The 7,079-nt window shown below is 34.7% G+C and overlaps 1 pseudogene; it reads left to right on the top strand.

The window, feature by feature from the left end:
- Positions 1–3,503: 3,503 nt before the first annotated feature.
- Positions 3,504–5,439, top strand: LOC149518107 (TOM1-like protein 9 pseudogene; annotated as a pseudogene).
- The last annotated feature ends 1,640 nt before the right edge of the window (positions 5,440–7,079 follow it).

Genomic DNA, 7,079 nt, shown 5'->3' with positions numbered 1-7,079 from the left:
TTATTGTTACCCCTTTGAGCTTATTATGATTTTTTTTTCTGAAGAACCCTAACCAAGGATCACCTTCTACATTGGGGGGTAATTTTTTTAAAAAAAAAACATAAAAGGTCTTAAAGATGGAAAGAGAAAGAGACAAAATAAATGTCACACATGATTTGGGGTAAAGTAATGAGAATCCTTTGTGTAAAAAAAAAAATAGTGAAATGATGTGGGGGCAAAATGCCAAGTTACATCAAATGATCTTTTAGTTTTAAACCTTTTTAATACATGTTTTGAGCCTATTATATCCATTTCCTTTATGACCCCTCACCTTGACCTACATTACAACCTTGAAAAGTCCATTTGGATCAAGTGTGAATGCTCAACTTGAATGATCATATGTTAGGCGAAGGCATGCTCATGATGAAACAATAGAATCATGCTACATTGCTCTAAAGTTTGATGTGTGAAAAGATATCAATAATGGGTGAAAAATGAGAAAAAAGAAAAAAAGATGATGAAAAATGAAAAAATGAAAAAAATGGAGAAAAAAATGAGAAAATGAAAAAAGATTCAAATTGAAAACCTAAAAAGGTGATTTGGGTAGAAAAAGATCATGTCAAATGGTTCACATGGGCGGAAGATCAAAGACATCTGAAGATCCCTCAAAGACTAAGGCAAAGTTTGCCAAGCTCAAGATGACTTCAACAGAAAATGAAATGAGTTTTTGAAAAAGAATCCTAGATTAATGTTGAGAATTGTCTGAATATTCATCATTTGGACATACCATTCATCTCAATGAATGTATCCAATTTATTTCCTTTCCCATTTGTTTTGTACCAAAATAGATCTTCATTGATTATCTTTACCATAATTCACCTTGTGTTCTCTTATTGTTCCACCCCTAGAATGAATTGAGAAAATACTTGATTGCATTGTATTTGTCAAGAATTAAAATGATAATGAATGAATGAATATGTGCTTAAAAGAGTCTTGCATTCATTTAAAAAGAAATCTAAGATGATGGTGGTGACAAAATGAAGAAATGCCAGAAACTTAAAAGAGATGATTTGAAAGGACATATGATGTGACCAAATGAAGATTATGATGATGGATTAGGCAATAAAATAAAGATGAGGTAAATCTTGAAAGTGGTATAATCAAGTGATAAATATGGGGATGAATTGGTTGATATAACCTATGTGTTATGGTTAAGTGATGAAAATGATATGGAGCAATAGACGAAACTGGTGCTAAAAAGCTTATGAATGATGACCAAGTGATGAGTACAATGATGAATTGGTTGACAAGACTTGAAAGTTATGATTGAATAATGAAAATAATCAGTGGACAGAGTTTGTTTTGGAATGGTTAGGGTTGAGAAACCTATAAGTGTGACATAGTTCGAAATGGTTAATGCTGAGACGCCTATGAGAAATGACACAGTGATGGTTGATGAAACTTGTTCTGAAATTTACTAGTGCTGAGAAGTCCATGAATGGTAGTCAAGTGATGATCGATTGATGAAACTTCTTCCAAAGTATTGAGAAACTTGAACAAAGAAGACATGCGGAATGGTGGAGTTTTGAAAGCCATATCACCATAATTATTTAGAATTTTGTTACATATACATCTGCATTACATGCATCATGGGGGCATCATTGCTTGAATAGTACATGAACAAAATTCGATGAATTAAACTTTGTTTGGACATGCATGGCATTATGAGAATATAGGTTACCGCATTTGCATCATTAAGGAGGCATTTGTATCTTTGGTCATAACTTTCATTCATGCAAATTTTTGAGTCACTTAAAAAAAATTGTGAATATTTTGATGAGAACTCAAATGAAAATCTTTGAGTTTCAAAATGAGAATCTTTGAGGAATGAAACCCTAAAGTTTGTCAAATGTGAATCTTCGAACTAGAATGAAAAGTTTTAAACTTTTGGATGTGAATCTCCAAAATACAAAGCTTCAACTTTTTGGATATGAATCTCTAATTTTTTAAATGAGAACCTTGAACTTAGATGCGAAACTCTAAGTTTTATTGCTGAGCCTTTGAACTCAAATGAGAAGCTTTGAATTTTTGGATATGAATTCCAAGTTTGCCAAATGAGAACCTTTGAAAAGCCTTGAACTTTTGGGTGTGAGCCTCTAAAATTCAAATGAGGATTTTTTATGCAAGTCTTGTAAGTTGCAAATGCAAATCTTGAGATCTTGCAAATTTGAATGAAACTGAAATTTTGAGAATCAAATCTCAATAAATTCTTATGAAGTTAGAAGGTTCTTGTGAATCTAAACTTCTGAATGTTGAACTCAAATTGTGAATTCTTGAGTTTCTATTACAAAATTCCTTCAGTCACGAACTATAACTCCTTTGAACATGATTGTTAATGAGTAATTTATTTTCCAAAGTTTTGTTGCCTCTGTTTAGAGGAGCAATTTACTTTCAAAAGTTGAGGTGCCTTTGTTTAGAGGAGCAATTTATTTTTCAAAGTCATGGTTGCCTCTATTTAGAGGAGCAATTTACTTTTCAAAGTTGTGGTGTATCTGCTTAAAGGAGCATTTATTTTTGAAGTCATGGTGCTTCTGCTTAGAGATTTTATTTATTTTTCAAAGTCGTTGAGCCTCTGATTAGATGAGCCATTTATTTTTCAAAAGTCATAGAGCCTCTACTTAGAGGAGCTTTGATCAAAATTTAAAAAAAAAAATAAAAAACAAAAAATTACCTCTGTTTAGAGGAGCTTTGTTTATGTTTCTCAAAGTCGTTGAGCCTTTGCTTAGAGGAGCTTTGATCAAAATTTTTTTAAAAAAAATAAAAAAAAAAAAAAAGAAATTACCTCTGTTTAGAGGAGCTTTGTTTATGTTTCTCAAAGTCGTTGAGCCTCTGTTTAGAGGAGCTTTGATCAAAATTACAAAAAAAAATCTAGTTGAGTCTTGAATGGGTGTCTACGTCTTTGTAGAATTTCTGTTTCACAAAAAATGTGCAAAGAAGGGTAGCTGTAGACACCATATTTTGTCCAGGGTCTTTTGTCAATTAAAATCGGTCCAAGCTCGATTGTAAATTTTTTTTTATTTTTTATTTCATATTTATCATTTTTTAATTTTTATCTATGATCTACTTATTGTTTATTTTCTTTTTTTTTTTATCTTCATTATCTGATTATTTTAAAAAAAGGATTGAGATTAGGCTTGATGATGATCAGAAAGCATAATTAGTTGGTAATATTTAGCATTGGATGACTAAATGGAATTGAACTGAAATTCTATAAAAAGCAGCATGGTTTTATAAATCATGGGGGATTCATAGTTTGAAGGGGAGGAAAAAAGACAGAAGAGGAATTCGAATAGGAGAAAGAAAAAGAGAGAGAAATGAGAAAGAGAAGAGAGGTAGAGAACTACCGATTTTCCACTCTTTGATTTATTTGACAAAGAGAGAGTGTAACGGAGGAGTCTTCGAAATATTCTGTAGTTTGTTGCGATCTGGTTGGACGGTGACTGGAATCGGATTGATCTTTTTTTCTTATTGTGTGTGTGAATTGCTTTTTGCGAACGAAGATGGTGAACTCTATGGTGGAGAGAGCTACGAGCGACTTGCTGATCGGGCCTGATTGGGCTAAAAATATCGAGATCTGCGACATGCTAAATCGTGACCCTGGGCAAGCAAAAGATGTTGTGCAAGGGATAAAAAAACGGCTTGGAAGTAAAAATCCTAAAGTTCAACTTCTTGCACTAACTCTATTAGAGACTATCATAAAAAACTACGGGGACATTATTCATATGCATGTTGCAGAAAGAGACGTTCTCCACGAGATGGTCAAAATAGTCAAGAAAAAGCCTGATTTTCAAGTGAAAGAGAAGATATTGTCTCTAATTGACACTTGGCAATAAGCTTTTGGAGGAGCAAGGGCAAGATATCCACAATATTATGTTGCATACCAAGAGTTGTTGCGTGCTGGGGCAGTATTCCCCCCAAGAAATGAGAGGTTTACACCTGTATTTACTCCTCCTCAAACACAACCTTTGTCATCTTATCCCCAAAATATTCGTAATTCTGATAGGCAAGAGACTGCTAAGTCTTCTGCAGAGTCTGAGTTCCCAACCCTGAGTTTGATAGAAATTCAGAATGCACGGGGTATTATGGATGTCCTTGCCGAAATGCGAAATGCATTAGATCCTGGAAACAAGCAGGGACTTAGTCAGGAGGTGATTGTTGACTTAGTGGAGCAGTGCCGAACTACAAACAAAGAGTTGTACACCTTGTTAATTCAACATCGGATGAGTCACTTCTATGTCAAGGGTTAGCATTGAATGATGATTTACAGCGCATACTAGCAAAGCATGAAGCAATAGCTTTAGGAACTTTTTCTCAAGCAGACAAACCTAAGCCTAAAGCAGCAAGAAAACTTGTGAATGTCAATGGTCCCCTAGTTGATACTGGGGATAGCAGCAAGCAGTCAGAGGGGAGATCCACCGCAAGCAATGGTGCAATTCGCAACCATTTAATCAGTTATTGCTTCATGCTCCTTCTGCAACTAATGGTTCAACTCCTCTGGCAGCAATCAATCCGAAAATAGACCTGCTTAGTGGTGATGATTACAATTCATCAAAGGCAGATAATTCACTGGCCCTTGTTCCTGTGGGAGAACCACAACAAACAACTCCTGCATCATAGCAGAATGCCCTTATTCTCTTTGATATGTTCTCTGATGGTAAAAACACCTCCAATTCTGCTAACACCCAGTCTTTAGGTTGGGCTGGACAAACCAATCCTTTAACTCCTTAAATTTAGCAGCAGCAGAATTTTCATGCGAATGGAGCTGCACCAAACATGGGATCACCTCGATATGAGCAGTCACATGCTCAAGGCACAGGTCCTGCCTGGAATGGTCAGTTGGTTCCACAACAGTAGCCCTCATCACCTGTCTATGGTGCCCAGAGTAGTGGCTTACTACCACTACCACCCTGGGAAGCACAGGCAGCAAACTCTAGCCCAGTTGCAGGTGCTCAATATCCTCAGTCAATGGTTACTCAAGTTAGTGTAACACATGGCCAACCTCAAGGACCTTAACATATGAGAAGTGATCAGGTGGTGGGTATGTACATTCAGCCAATCACAACCGGTCATTTGTCAGCAATTAATAACGAGGCTGTTCAGGGAAATCGATTTGCTAGTTTTCATCTTCAACCAGTTCTAGGAGCACAGTATATGGGTATACTTCCACAGCAAATGGCTCCTATGTATCCTCAACAAATGTATGGCAACCAAATGGGAGCATATGGTTATGGTCAGCAACAATATCTTGATCAGCAAATGTATGGGCTGTCCATCAGAGATGACAATGTCTTGAGAAACTCTTCCTACCAGGTTTTAACTTCGTCTTACATACCACCGAGCAAGCCTTTAAAACTAGAGGATAAGCTGTTTGGAGACCTTGTTGACATGGCAAACCAGTAAATTCCAGATGTGGTGATGAACATAAACTAGCTGGTTTTTCAGCAACATTTCAAGCCATTATTTCCTTCGTGGAAAATGAGAGAGATCGTGTCAAATTGGTGAAGGCTATGGACAATCTAGTGGAGCCGCGTCGAATTCCTCAAGTCAAGATAATTTTTTTTGGTATTTTATTTATTTATTTATTTGTTTTTTTATGTGTTAGTTATTTTAAGGAGTATTTTTTTATTTTTTTTTATTTTTTTGCAAAAAATAAAAATTTTCAAAAAGAAATATTTTTGAGGAAAAGTTGAAAGTATCAATTTTCCTCGCAATTAAAGTTTTCAAAAAATATTTTTGGGGAAAAGTTGAAAGTATCAATTTTCCTCGAAATTAAAGTTTCCACAAAATATTTTTGAGAAAAAGTTGAAAGTATCAATTTTTAAAGTATCAATTTTCCTTAAAAATAAGTTTTCAAAAATGGATTTTTGAGGAAAAGTTGAAAGTATCAATTTTTCTCGAATTTAAAGTTTCAAAAAAATATTTTTGGGAAAAAGTTGAAAGTATCAATTTTTCTTGTACAAAAGCAATCATTTTTTGTCCTTTTTTTTTTATTTCTTTGGATTTTCTTTAATGTTAAACAATCCGACGATAGAGCTTCTGTAAGCGAAACAGTAGTTTTCTTGCATACTCTTGAAGTGAGAGAATTTTTTCAATTTTCTGCTAAAAGTATTAGAGTTAATTGAGAATGATTTTCAATAACTAATTACTTGGTAAAATTTTTAAGGCTTATTGGATAACACAAAATTAAGCTGGTACCATCTTTCGATTGGCATTGTGAGGGTGCTATAACCTTCCTCACACGTAACCGAACTCCCGAACTCTGTTCTGGTTAGTAGACCTGAACTTATTCTTTTAGAGACCCTTAAGCTTAGGTGTTCCCTGAAAGGACAGATTCCTTAGGTGGCCAATCACACCTAGATAAAAAAGATTGGTGATGACTCCTTCAGGTCAATGTCTAGTGATAGATCTTCGGATCTAGATGTTATGACACTTAGTACTCCTCTTTAAATAGGACAGATTCGTTTACGTAGCCAATCACACCCAAACAAAAAATATTAGTGGCGACTCCTCTAAATCTATGTCTAGTGGTAAGTTCATAGATATATACATTATAACAGTTTGGCGACTCCACTAGAGACATCGAGAGTTAGGCCAGTAAATGATTTCTTGTTATCTAAGCCTAGCCTAATAAATTTGAGTTTTTTTTCTTATTTCTTTTTCCTTATTTATATTTTATTTAGCTATTTAGTTATTCATTTCATATATCTGTAATTCATTTGCATATGCATAACACGAGCTCTACACCCGAGTTTTATCCCTTAAAAAGAATTAACGTACCTATGCCTTCGTGAGATTTCATGTCTTTGTATGGGCTAACGAAATATTTCCACTCAGATTGAAACCTTTTCATTTGTAGCCTATAATGGGCAAGGATTGGGGTGTCTTACTAGTCTATGTTGGACAACAATGTAAGGAACAATTTGAGAACCTTTTAGAAATAATCCAAGCTACATATAGTTAACCTTAAGAGCTTAACTCACAGGTAGAGCCATGTCTCTCCACCCTTTATAGTTAATCTAAAATTTAGAGTCATATTGTTA

This window comes from Durio zibethinus, chromosome 7 (genome assembly GCF_047325235.1).
Source record: "Durio zibethinus cultivar Kanyao isolate XHJ-2024 chromosome 7, ASM4732523v1, whole genome shotgun sequence".
Taxonomy (NCBI): Eukaryota; Viridiplantae; Streptophyta; class Magnoliopsida; order Malvales; family Malvaceae; genus Durio; species Durio zibethinus.
Note: the sequence above shows the minus strand (reverse complement) of the source record. Positions and strands in the feature narration are given on the sequence as shown.